This window comes from Pezoporus wallicus, unplaced genomic scaffold (genome assembly GCF_028554395.1).
Source record: "Pezoporus wallicus isolate ANWC-B61680 ecotype Strahan unplaced genomic scaffold, APGP_CSIRO_Pwel_v1 contig_6401, whole genome shotgun sequence".
Classification (NCBI taxonomy): Eukaryota; Metazoa; Chordata; class Aves; order Psittaciformes; family Psittacidae; genus Pezoporus; species Pezoporus wallicus.
In genome coordinates, this window is record NW_026638608.1 from 2,782,191 (window position 1) to 2,795,168 (window position 12,978).

The 12,978-nt window shown below is 45.2% G+C and overlaps 1 protein-coding gene across 3 annotated transcripts in view; it reads left to right on the forward strand.

Annotated features, from left to right (window-relative positions):
- TAOK3 (TAO kinase 3) overlaps positions 1-12,978 on the forward strand; it is an 88,669-nt gene that overhangs the window by 27,448 nt on the left and 48,243 nt on the right. For all 3 annotated transcript variants that reach the window (XM_057411240.1, XM_057411242.1, XM_057411241.1), the window contains exon 2: positions 12,650-12,752. The gene's annotated coding sequence lies outside the window, so the exon portion shown is untranslated. The remainder of the gene's footprint in view (positions 1-12,649; positions 12,753-12,978) is intronic.

The following is a 12,978-nucleotide window of genomic DNA, read 5'->3' on the forward strand; positions in this document are numbered from 1 at the left end:
GCTGCTAAAAATGTGCATTAAAGCAACATTAAGGGCCTGTTGTGCACCAAGAAAATAAGACTTATGGCTGAAACACAGACCTGGATCTCTCCGTTCTCCAGTTACTGAAAGAGTCTGAGTGCTGTCGTTGTCATGAGGATGTTAAAATAGCCCCAGAGAATGGTGGGACAGTGTGCTGGGATGTCATTTCAGTCTGACCCAAGGATTGTTTTATCTGCTAAAGCAAAACAGTTGCCGCAGTTCGGCAGTTTTACTCTGGAACTTGGCATTGATGTGCTTGACAATATACTGAGCTGTTGGGAGGTTGTGTTTTTGTGTGATCTCCATTCTTCTTTCCCAGCTGATAAGGAGTGCTCATCATTCCTGATTATATCCCTGGCTGAAAAGTGTCATCGTTCACTGCAGGCTTTCTTTCTGCCTCAACAGCCTGTGCTGCAGGTTGGAGAATAGAGGATTTCCAACTTCAGGGTTGTCTTTGAGACAATTCATGTACCCTGGTGTCTTATACACTAGCAGCCTATTAGCAACACAATTAGCTTCTCAGCTTACTTGTCAAGTACAAGCAATGAGGAAAAGGTGGTAACAGTATATTGATTATAGGAAAATACAGTTGACCTCTGGAGGGGTGACTGCAGCACTCCAGAACTGAGCTGCCAGAGTCATCAGTAACCAGCCAGGAAGCTCCTCCTGGAGAGGAAATGAAGTGTCAGAAGGCTTCAGGATAAGGGATTGACTTAATTATATTTTGATAAATGGGTGGCCAAAAATTGCAGTGTTCCTTGAAGGCCTCAGTGACTGAAACCTGCTGGAGATGTGGTAGGAGTTACCTCAGCAGTGTTTGTCTGATGGTGAGGGTACTCAGGGATGAGTAAATCACTCTGGCTTGCAGTGTTGAGGTACTGTGGAAATGAATGCCTTGGAAAGGCTGCATGTATTTATACATTTCATACACTTGCTTGGTTTTATTCAGATCTTTAAGGGTGATTTCTCCGTGCATCATGCACCAAGCAACTGTCAGCTTCCCTGAGCCTGGGAAGGCTGCATGGAGACCTCATAGCAGCCTTCCAGTATCTGAAGGGGGCCTATAGGGATGCTGGGGAGGGACTCTTCATTAGGGACTGTAGTGATAGGACAAGGGGTAATGGGTTCAAACTGAAACAGGGGAAGTTTAGATTGGATATAAGGAGGAAATTCTTTCCTGTTACGGTGGTGAGGCTCTAGAATGGGTTGCCCAGGGAGGTTGTGAGTGCTCCATCCCTGGCAGTGTTCAAGGCCAGGTTGGATGAAGCCTTGGGTGAGATGGTTTAGTGTGAGGTGTCCCTGCCCATGGCAGGGGGGTTGGAACTGGATGATCTTAAGGTCCTTTCCAACCCTAACTATTCAATGATTCTATGATTCAGTGCCTATGGATGTGAAACAGTCTGTTGGACCATTTTATAAGTGTAAAGCTGGATGCTGTTAGGGTGCATGGTGCTGTTTATGAATGATTTACTGGGTTACAGCAGATAAAAATGTATTTGGTACTTTCATGACTCCATGATAACTGCTGTGTGTCAGTAATTGCTGTCATTGTCACAAGGATGTTAAAATCATAGCACCAGAGCATGGTTTGGGGTGGAAGGGACCTTAAAGCTCATCCAGCTCCAACCCCTGCCGCAGGCAGGGACACCTTCCACTAGAGCAGCTTGCTCCAAGCCCCTGTGTCCAGTCTGGTCTTGAGCACTGCCAGGGATGGGGCATGATCCCTCAAAATGATCCTGAAGAAGAGGTGTCCACAAAAGAGCCATCTCAGAAGCACGTTCGATGGCTGATAGAGCAAACTCCATTCTCTCTGGGTGTTGAATAAGAGCAGCACGCTGCCTTTTCTTCTTCCTGGATTTTGAGCCATCCAGTGCGCTTTGCATAGAGGGTAATCATTCTCTTCTTGTACAGAAGTTGATAATAAGGATGCTTTGGGCATTAGACATCCGTATTTCACTTCTGTGTGTCTTTTTCTAGCCATAAAAAATACATATGCTAGAAAAGAATCAACCTAGAAAGCCAGTGGGTAACTCATGTAATATTAATGACTGCTGCTTTCTCAGCTGCTGTGTGCTGGATTAAATTTGGTGTGGTTTAATAACAGTATTCCCACATGAAATTGAGTTTATGTGGATTTTTTGTGTTTAATTCCGCTCTTGAAGCACATTTGGGACACCTGAAAGTGGATGTTTTTAACAACGTGTGGAAGACATTGCTCTTGTACGTGGCAATGGTTGTGGTTGTGCCTGTAAATAGGTCAGGAAGAGAGCTGGATGTGCTGGAGTCGCTGTCACTGGGGGTGGACCAAGCTACAGTGATAAACCCCAGTAGACAAAAAGGCCATTTCCCAAAGTGTTATCTCTGGCTGGCACTAAGGGGCAGGAAGGAAGGAGCTCTGTAAAAGAAGTGTTGTGGTAGGGAGAGATTCATGGGGCAAAGAAAGGGGGAAAGTGTAACCCAGAGAAAACTGACCTTTTGGGGGGCAATCCAGTGGGGTGCTGTGGCTTCTGAAACCAGCAGTGCGGGGTGAGAGTTCAGAAACCTTTCTCTGTAAACCCTGTCGATGGAGAGAGCAAACGTCATGCACTGTGCAACTCTTTAGAAATTAGGAAGTTGGGGTTTTTAACAGTAAGCTCATAATGAATATCCATGGATTTGCTTAGAGTCATGAAGAGCGTGCGTCCCTCTTGGCTTCCCTTGTCTCTTCAAACAGAAGGAAATCATTAAAATCAGTTTGGTTTCTGGTGAGAGGTACTCTGACCCTTGTCTACATCCATTCCCTTACTTACTGCTAAGGACCTTTTTGGCCACTTCTGTTGTCTTTTATTGTCCAGAAGAGGCCACGAGGATGGTCAGAGACTGGAGCACCTCCCGTGTGGAGCCAGGTTAAGACCACTGGGGCTGTTCAGCCTGGAGAAGAGAAGCTGCATGGAGACCTCAGAGCAGCTTCCAGCGCCTGAAGGAGGCTGCAGGGATGCTGGAGAGGGGCTCTTCATCAGGGACTGTAGTGACAGGACAAGGGGTGATGGGTTCAAACTGAAACAGGGGAGGTTCAGGTTGGAGACAAGGAAGAAGTTCTTTACTGTGAGGTGCTGGCACAGGGTGCCCAGAGAAGCTGTGGCTGCCCCATCCCTGGCAGTGTTCAGGGCCAGGTTGGACACGGGCTTGGAGCAACCTGCTCCAGTGGAAGGGGGCCCTGCCCATGGCAGGGGGTTGGAACTGGATGATCTTAAGGTCCCTTCCCATGCAAACCGTTCTATGATTCTACCATTTTATTGCAGTGTAGCTTCTGGAAAGCTACATTCAGAGTCTGAGTTACATTTTCATGCAAAAAGAGAATAAACAGGTATTAAATAGAAAAGTACTTTCCAAAGGCATCTGGCATTGTGACAGAAGCTATGTAGCTACACTAGGACATTGTGACACAGAAGGTCTCACTCATTCTCTTGCACTTTACACAATGAAATTGTTTCTTGCCCCAAATGATATCACAGGCTTTTCATATCTAAATGTCCCTGCACTGAAACACACCTTTTCCTTGGGTAGCACCAAGTAGCAAAGTTACACATGAACCTGAATTAGTTAAATCTCTTCCCTGCAGTCTTTGATGTGCTCTAAGGAACAAAACCAAATCATGGCATCTAAGGTAAGGATAGCTAAGTTATAGAATTACATAGAATCATAGAATTACAGCAATTCTTCACTTCCTTTTTTTGTGTTCAGAGTTACTGGAACAGTCACTTCCTGTGTTTGAGGAAAACTGAGCTTGAAATGGAGATGGAGGCATGCTGCAGCCTCCTGACATGTTTACTATTGAAATGTGATTATGTGATGGTCAAAAAATAAACTCTTTAGAGATACCTAAAAATAGCTTTCGACCACAAAATGGGTACAGCTTTTTGGGAGCCATTACATTACTAGGTAGGAAACTCTGAGTGTACTGGTGTCTCCTCAGGCTTTCATAAACAAATGTGATGACTTATTTTTGCCTCCAAGTAGCTCACAGTGTAATACTTCTGAATCTCTAATTGTCTGGAGCAACCTGGCTCTTCAGCAGTGTGATGAAGAGCCTGAGAAAAACCCTACACAAAAACCCTGATGCAAGCAGGGAGGCAGTTTCCTCAATGTCACGACCCAGGTGTGATGTTTTAGAGACGTTTTGATGAGAGGAGCTGATGAAGTTGCTGTTTCTTGGTGTCATGCTATTTGGGCCTGTGTACATTAGGATTTAAAAGGATTCATGTCTCTTTCCTCCCTTCCAGAGGCACTGCTGAACTGTTTCAAGTGTGCCTTGGTGAAATACTAGGCAGTGTTGTTCGGAGCAAGGGAAGTGTTCTTTCATTTTTTAACTCCACAACATTCGTGTCATGACTTAAAGTTCTGAACCTTGTCAAACCTGAAAAGCCACAATAATACAGTCTAGATTTTATGATGGTCTAAGAGATGTAATAGGATCATGGAATCATAGAATGGTTTGGGTTGGAAAGGACCCCAAGATCATCCAGTTCCAGCTCCCTGCCATGGGCAGGGACACCTCACCCTAGCCCATGTCACCCAAGGCTCTGTCCAACAGTGTTAATTTCTCCTTAAACAAAAAAAGGGCATACATATTTTCATTAAATTGTTTAAAGTTTAACTGGAAAAGCATGGGGAAGCATCACCCCTTGTCTCGTGCTGTGAAGGGCTGCTTTTTCATTTCATACCTAATGTCAACATGATGCTGACTTCTTAAATAAAGCCCAGGCTTTACCTCCTGATCCTTGGGTACTACTTTTAGACACATTTCATAAAGAGAGAAGGTAAAGCTCTTGCCTTTTGCCTGTAAGACACATGTCCCGGTACTAAGAGATGCCGTCATACCTTTTATTTCAGTTCATTCTGAAAACGCCACTTGCAGACACCATTTGGGAGGTATTAGCTTCTCTGCTATTTTTGACTCTTCCAGTTGTGCCCATCAGCTGAGGCCTTAACTCATTCAGTTTCCTCATCCTTTTCCCATGGAAGTGATTTGCTGACTTGTGAGTTCTGTGGGTATTAGGGAATGCTGCCTGATACTGACTTTGTTACGTGAAGAGAAAACCCAAACCAACCCCTCAACTTGGGATTTATGGACAATAGCAAAGCAGGGCTGCTCCTTGCAGTAGTTTTGAAGCTCTGTTGGGGAACCTGTCTAAAAAGGCGCAGGAATTTTGAACTGGAATACTGTCTGGCACCACGCTTCCTTCTGTTTGTGCTGTTCCTATACTGTGAACATAGCAGGTAATGTTATCAGTGTCTCTGCTTCATAGGTAATGAAAATACTGGAGTTGTATAAAGCCCTTAGTAATTAGGCGATGTTTGGTCATCTGGGGGAAGAAGGCCCCACTGTTACAACATGGTCTGTAGGGACATGTTATTGGGGAAGACCCCTTTGGTTGTCAGCTTTCTTTACCTGCCTTCAGAGAGATTTGTGGGCCTGAAGGGGTGGTTACTATAGGGAAAAATTACAGATACCCTTTTTAAGCTGAGTTTAATGCTTCAGAAGAGCTGTACAGGGCTCAGAAGTAGGTTTGAGATGAAGATTTATGCTTGTGTTGACCTAAATGACTCTATCAGAAGCATCATAGCTACGTCTCCTTGTTCTCCTCCTGCTTCTTTAAAGAGCCATTGGATGAAAATGTAAAAAGCAACACCGAAATGAAGCACTGCTGTTTCCCAGGCTTTAAAATTCCATGGAGCTGCATGAAGCAAATTGCAGTAGGACCAACAGTGCTGGTCCTTATGGAAATGCGCACTGAGTTGTGAGCTCTGCATCAGGTGCTCAGTAGAGATGGCACTTCACCTTTGAGCAGCAGGTTTGGAAGAGGCTGTTGCTATCAGGATGTTACCTCCATTAGCTGCTAACCTGGAACACAGCTTATGTTCATAAAGGACATAAACTTGCTGGGACAGAAGCATGGTGTCAGGATTTGGGGGATCAATGGTTGCAGCTCTTCATGGCACAGGCTGCTATGTGCCTTTGTGCTGTGGTTGCTGGATTCCTGTGTGTGGTGTTTAGTTCCTAGGGTATTTCCACAGCGCAATTTGGAGTAATGCTACTCTTAGGAAGTATATGACACTTTCCCATAGGATGCTCATAAACAAGAACATAAACTAATTCTTTTTAATTGTACTTGTTATCTGGCTGCAGGTGAAGGTAGATCTCTTCAGTGCCTGAGCATCATTCTGCAGTTACTGGAGCTTAATACATCAGCCATAAGGTCTTTTTGGAGAGCAAGGAGAAAATGTATCAATGGTTTTGATGCATTTGCATTCTGCCAGGTGTTACAGTATCCCTAAACTTGCAGTTGCTGGTGTGTCTTTGCCAGTGGATGCAGCTGGTACTGATTCCTTCAGAAGCCTGGCATACTGCTTGACTTCATACTTGTGGGAACGTTACCTGTGACTGAACCAAGTTGTTTCTTGACTTTAAGCTCACTGGTTTTATGTTTTTAGTTTTTTAATAAGTTTATAGTCTTCGCATTCCATATGAGACATAAATACTGGTCGTAGAGGAGTTACAGATGGAACATTTCCTTTAGAACGACTGCTTTTAATGAGGAGAAAAAGTTGCTTCAAGGAAGGTGTGTGTCTACAGCAAGACCTGCAAGTTATTAATTGAATTTCATATCCCAGGGGCAGTGTGCGCAGGGATCACCTTAGTCAGTAAAGCTCTGATTCAGGGGTTTTTATTAGCGTGAATAATCTCATTTGTTAACACTCCGTGACCTGATGCTGGAGAGCACTGACTCAACGTACGGCTGTGTCGGGATGATCCTCCAAACAGAATGCTGAGCACACAGCATTCTTGCAGTTCTTTGTAGAAGTTATAGGTAGCAAAGAGCTGTGCTTGCATCCAGATATCATGGAACCACAGACTGGTTTGGGTTGGAAGGAGCCTTAAGATCATCCAGTTCCAACCCCTCTACCATGGGCCACCCAGGGCTCTGTCCAGCCTGGCCTTGAACACTGCCAGGGATGGAGCATTCACCACTTCTCTGGGCAGCCTGTCCCAGTGCCTCACCACCCTCACAGTAAAGAACTTCTTCCTTAGAGCTAACCTGAGCCTCCCCTGTTTAGATTTAAACCCATCACCCATTAAATATTACTCGAATGTTAGCAAAAATGGAGCATGGGATTGACTCGAACGTTCTGGGAGGTGACTTGTTTGAAAAGCAGAGCAGAAAAAGTAAGGTTTGAGGAACGAGCAGATGAGCTTCAGCTGCTAAGCATGTATCTGGGCACCTTTTGTGCTTATGTTCCTGCTCTGTTATCCAGCTTTCCTAGCAGACCGTGTCCTGATTCCTGAACCTGCTCCCCCGGCTGTGTGCCCTTGGGGAGTGCGATCCTGATTTCTGCCGAGCGCTTCCAAATGCTCAAAACCCATTTTCTCTGCTGCTAAAGGTCACCTTCCCTTTCTGTTATGTACAAATTGGATCATTTTGCTTCTTAGCAATTGCAGAAGGGACGTGAGAGGACTTGCTGCTTCCAGACCAAAGTGCTTCCAGACCTTTTGTGAGTGTCTTGGAATCGGCGATTAATTTGAGCGAGCAAAGGCTGTACCATAACACTGTCAGCTAACTTGTAAGTAGCTGGAATTAATATACCAGATATGTGTATCTGACTGGTTTAAGCATTAAAGTAAATGAAGTGCTCATATACTAGGAAAAAACATGTATGATGCTTTGCTACATAGTGCTAGCTGGAAAAGTAATTCTTTGCAGTCAGAGAACTAACAGAGAAGCTTAAAATACAGAGGTTGAAGAGTCTGGCTTCAAAAGCCAGAGTACCTTAGTGATGGACTGCAGTCTGCAGGGGAGGGAAGTAGCTGCAGAAGCACTTGGATGGAGGGGTTGTGTCCAGCCACGTTAGCTGGCCAGATGTGGCTGCTTAAGGGAAGGGAAAAAGCTCCTGCTACTTAAAAACACACGCACACATCCCCCAAAAGAATATGGGAAAGAATATAAGCTCCTCTGTGAGGACTGCAGTGGAACTTGAGCATGTGCCTGCTTGGAGCTCAGATGGTTTCTTATTTGGGATAGCTTTTATCAGCTGAATTGATGGGATTATTTCCTTCTTAATGTTGTATTCCAGGTTTCTTTGTTGAGACTGGACTGAAGAAAGGGGATTCTGTGTTTGTTGTGCTTGGAAAAAAAGGATTTTGGTGTAAAATTATTCCCCCAGAATATCAATCTAAAAATGAACGGGTGATTCGCTCCTCCTATGAGTGGAATCTGCTGCCGTTCCACCCTGCTTCCTGTAGTTTGTTTTTCTGCTTGAAGTGGAAAACTTTGGTCCTTGTTTTGGGAAGCTCCCTGGTGGTGTTAGGAACTCCAGTGAATTTTGTGTGTTTCTGTAGGCATTTGAAACAGGCCCATAGTGCTGTGGGACACAAGTTAGGCTGTGTTTTACACACACTTGAGCTTCATGGGAGGGAAATGGAAATGCTTGTAGGGAGTGGAAACTGCGCCATGTGTGGAATCATAGAATCACAGAGTGGTTTGGGTTGGAAAGGACCTTAAGATCATCCAGTTCCAACCCCCTGCCATGGGCAGGGACACCTCACACTAAATTATCTCACCCAAGGCTCTGTTCAACCTGGCCTTGAACACTGCCAGGGATGGAGTATTTACCCCTTCTTTGGACAGCTTGTGCCAGTGCCTCACCACCCTCACAGCAAAGAACTTCTTCCTTCTATCTAACCTGAACTTCCCCTGTTTCAGTTTAAACCCATTACCCCTTGTCCTATCACTACAGTCCCTAATGAAGAGTCCCTCCCCAGCATCCTTGTAGCCCCCCTTCAGATACTGGAAGGCTGCTCTGAGGTCTCCACGCAGCCTTCTCTTCTCCAGGCTGAACAGCCCCAACTTTCTCAGCCTGTATTTGAATGTCTTAGCCTGTGTATTGAATGTGCTGTGGGCTGCAGATGTGGGGCAGGTTCCTAGGTGTTCAGTGACCTTGGTAAAGAAAGAAGTAAATACCTTGAGTCTTCTGATGCCGTGCTCTGAGAAGACATCTCATTAGCAGCTGCAGAATTGGGCACCTCAAGTATAACTCCCTTCTCCTCAAGTATAACTCCCTTCTTATACACGGATGTAGCTTTAGGTCCATGGGATATTTGGAAATGTGAGTAGTCCAGCTGCTCTTAAGGGCACTGCCAGTTATGTTTTGTTGCTTCCTTTGTATTCAGGTCAAGGTCTCTTCTGTGTTATTGCAGCACATGGAGGTCCTAATTGGTAGCAGGAGAATTCTTATACAAGCCTATGTAGGCAAAGCAGGAATTTGTTGTTAATTAATGTGAGGGTTGCTTATGAGTGAGGAGACTTTGCTTTTCTGTCAGCTGTTGGAAAAACACTTGTTTGGTGTAGCAGTGAGACCTGTTACAGCATTATCCAGGGCTCAGCCTATGAGTAGTCCTCCCAACACATCGCTAGTGTGTGTTATTCTTCATTCCTATGCTGTACCTGCTTCCAGGCATGGCTGGTCCATACTCTCTACCCTCATTTTCTGGTGAAACTCCCATGGTGAGACCTGCTGTCCTCTTGCCCCAGCCACTCAAAGCATCACATTTTTGTGCTATTTAAAGTAAACGAAGAGTTGAGACTCTTTAAAACACTATGAGATGATGGCAGTGGGACAGAACCATGGCAAAACCAACACACTCCAAAGAGTTAAGTTAAGAGGGCTTAACTTTGGCTGCATTTTGCTTCTGAGCTGCTGTGTTTGAAGAGGGGGAGAGGAGGGAGCAGCGCAGCAAACTGCTCCCAGCAGAGTTGCTGTGGTGGTTTAAGAACATACCTTGCACAGGTAGTGTTCAGTGCAGCATTTCACTCCTGCTTTGGGCACTTCTGTGCTGGGCAGGCCCCAGGTTGCCTGGTGCATTTCCCATAACAAACTGGATTTTAAAGTAAGTAGGGATTTTGCTTTCCTCTGCCTGTGCCATTACTGGGAAGCTGAGATGTTACCATACAGATGTGTCCAACATGACAGTGTTTTCCCACTTACAGCTGGTGTAGTCGTAGGCCTTTAGAAAACTATTTGCTTTCTGGTTTTCACAGTATGTTCTTTAAGTCTTCATTAGAGAATCTTTTAACTATTCTTCTTAGTATCATTTCTGCTGCTGAATTTACTCTCAAGAATTAGGTTGGTTTTCCTCTTGCAGTATCTCAGAAATGGGGCACAAACACTTTTTCCTCCAAGACGGGGATTTCTCACTAGGAATTGTGGATTGAGAGCTTTCATCTCGAGGTGAGCAGTTTGGGGCATCTCCAAGTGGCATTGCCTCACCTAAATGCTGATCTCACAACTCTGTGAGATCCACACATGGAGTCACTCGTCACTTCCATAGCTCACCACCAGTGGGATTAATGCTGTTCTCACTGGAGAAGATGCAGAGCCTCAAATGCTGCTTTAGGTGTTTTTTGAAGGATGAAGAGTAGAAATCAGGCTTCTGGTAGAAATTGTTTCTTGATGTGTTAATTCAGTAGTTTGGTGAATGAAAGAACTTGTTTGAATTGATCATACCTTGAACTTGAGGTGTTTTTCTAGTAATAGTATTCGACTCCTATAGTGCTCTGCCATTATCATAGAATCCCAGCCTGGTTTGGGTTGGAAGGGATCTTAAAGCTCCTCCAGCTCCAACCCCTGCCACGGGCAGGGACACCTTCCACTAGAGCAGCTTGCTCCAAGCCCCTGTGTCCAACCTGGCCTTGAACACTGCCAGGGATGGGGCAGCCACAGCTTCTCTGGGCACCCTGTGCCAGCGCCTCAGCACCCTCACAGGGAAGAGCTTCTGCCTAAGAGCTCATCTCAGTCTCCCCTCTGGCAGGTTAAAGCCATTCCCCTTGGCCTGTCCCTACATCCCTTGTCCCAAGCCCCTCTCCAGTTTCCTGCAGCCCCTTTAGGCACTGGAGCTGCTCTCAGGTCTCCCCTTCAGGAGCCTTCTCTTCTCCAGGCTGACCCAGCGCAGCTCTCTCAGCCTGGCTCCAGAGCAGAGCTGCTCCAGCCCTCGCAGCATCTTCATTTAAACATCTTTATTTCAGCCTCCACATACCTAGAAGAGAATTGTAGTGTCAAGAACTCGTGACCTTACCAGTGTGCCTCAAAGGGGTGAGGTATTTCACACTGTGATGTGGTTGAGCAAAGGATTCCTGGTGTTGGTAGCAAGAGGCACTGCAGGCACTATGGCATCATCATGTGGAGGGGTTGATGATCATGTCCAAATCAGCAGGACTCAAGTTACTTTTGCTGCTTTCCATCCGAAGTTTTCCTGATAACCATTATGGGGAAACACCAGCCCTGCTGAGAAGATCTTATCATATGGCCTCACTATATATGTCTGTCCTAACAGACATTCTTACTAAGGCCTTTAAGTATTGACACTTAGTTTCCCATTTAAAATACTGATTTATCCTGGAACATTAGAGCTGCCCAGACTTTGTTTAAGGCAGAGAAGTTAATTTGATTGGAGATGGATAAATTGTTTTCTTCATCAGTTTGGTTTTATTGCTCCAAAGCCAAATGGGTTTTTCACTCGCCTGAAGAATGCCAGACCTGAACTGCTGCATTCTTTGCCCCTGGCTGCAGGCATGGAGTAAATATAGCACCTTTGGGTGAGGCCAATCAGCTGAGGATGAATAATCATTCATCTGGCTTTTGTTAGGAATTGAGATGGGGTTTTAAGCTTAATGTTGTAGGACTCTTTTTCTGGAGCTCTTCAAATAGCTTCTGGATAGCTCAGTGGTACTGTCCTGTGTGGAGAGCAGGAGACAAAATTACCTGGTTTTGATAATGCTGCCTACTAGCAGGAAGGCATCTGCTCGTGTATTATTTCCTAATAAATGAGCTGAGTTAACCTGTTTGTCATGAATTCAGGGTTTGGGCAATATAACTATTGCAGTGTACTTTCCTTGGAGGCATTTCTACTGTAGGTGTGGCTGCATGTAACTGCATCCCCTTTTCTCTGAGGGCAAGCTCATCTCAACTCTTGACTCCAGTGAGAGGACAGCTCTGGCTGTGAGGGGTCCCTTGCTTACACCAGTAGGAATGAGTGAGTGCAGTGAGTTGCATCCTTAGCTGTGAGCAGTCTAGACCCGATCTCAGCTGATGGAGCTAACTGATTAACCTCCCTTTTCATCCTTTTCATTGCTCATTCTCTCCTTGGTTCAATCCAACAGTGTTTGAGAACCAGTGCTGTGCCTTGTGTCCTGTTTTGTACATCCTCAGGTACAACATGCTGCGCGAAGTAATAGACTCAGCTTTGTGAGGTTTGTCCTTCTTATAGGCAATCTAAAAGTGTAGTCTGAGAGCAAACTTTCCTGCTCCTCCTATGCCTCAGCAAGTGTAAGAGTATAAAAGTCAAAGAACTTTGGCATTTAACCTCTTTTCCTGGTTTCCTGTCATAGAATGACATATAGTCCAAGGGCTACGGAGCACTGAGAGTGTATGCTTCACCTGAAAATACGCCATTCACAGCCAGTGCTCCTTTGAACTCTGCTTTCAAATGGTACCTTGATAATTGGTCTTTTCTAGTTGTAGTATTTTTGTGTATTACAACAGGATGTAAAACTTACTGCTCTCTCTAAACTCTGGTACTTGTTTTCCTTTGCAGAATAAAAGAGTGCAGAGAGGCTGGAGGGACAGGGGAGAGCACGGTACGATGCTGCTGAGAGGAATCTGAGCCACAGAGCATGCTTCGTGCTGCAGGGACCCAGGTACGCTCCAGCCAGCAGAGCACTGTGCACCTCCAGGGAACCAAAGCTGGTTGTGCTTGGTACTTATCCCGAGCTAAGGAGGCTGTCTCAGCAGCAGGCCAGAACTCTGCCCTGATTTGATTGTGCCGTCTGAATGGCACTTAGAGTCTGAAACCTCCTAAAATAAAATTACAAATAAATACAATTTTGGGGATGAGCATTGAAAACCTTCATTTAGATGCAGCTC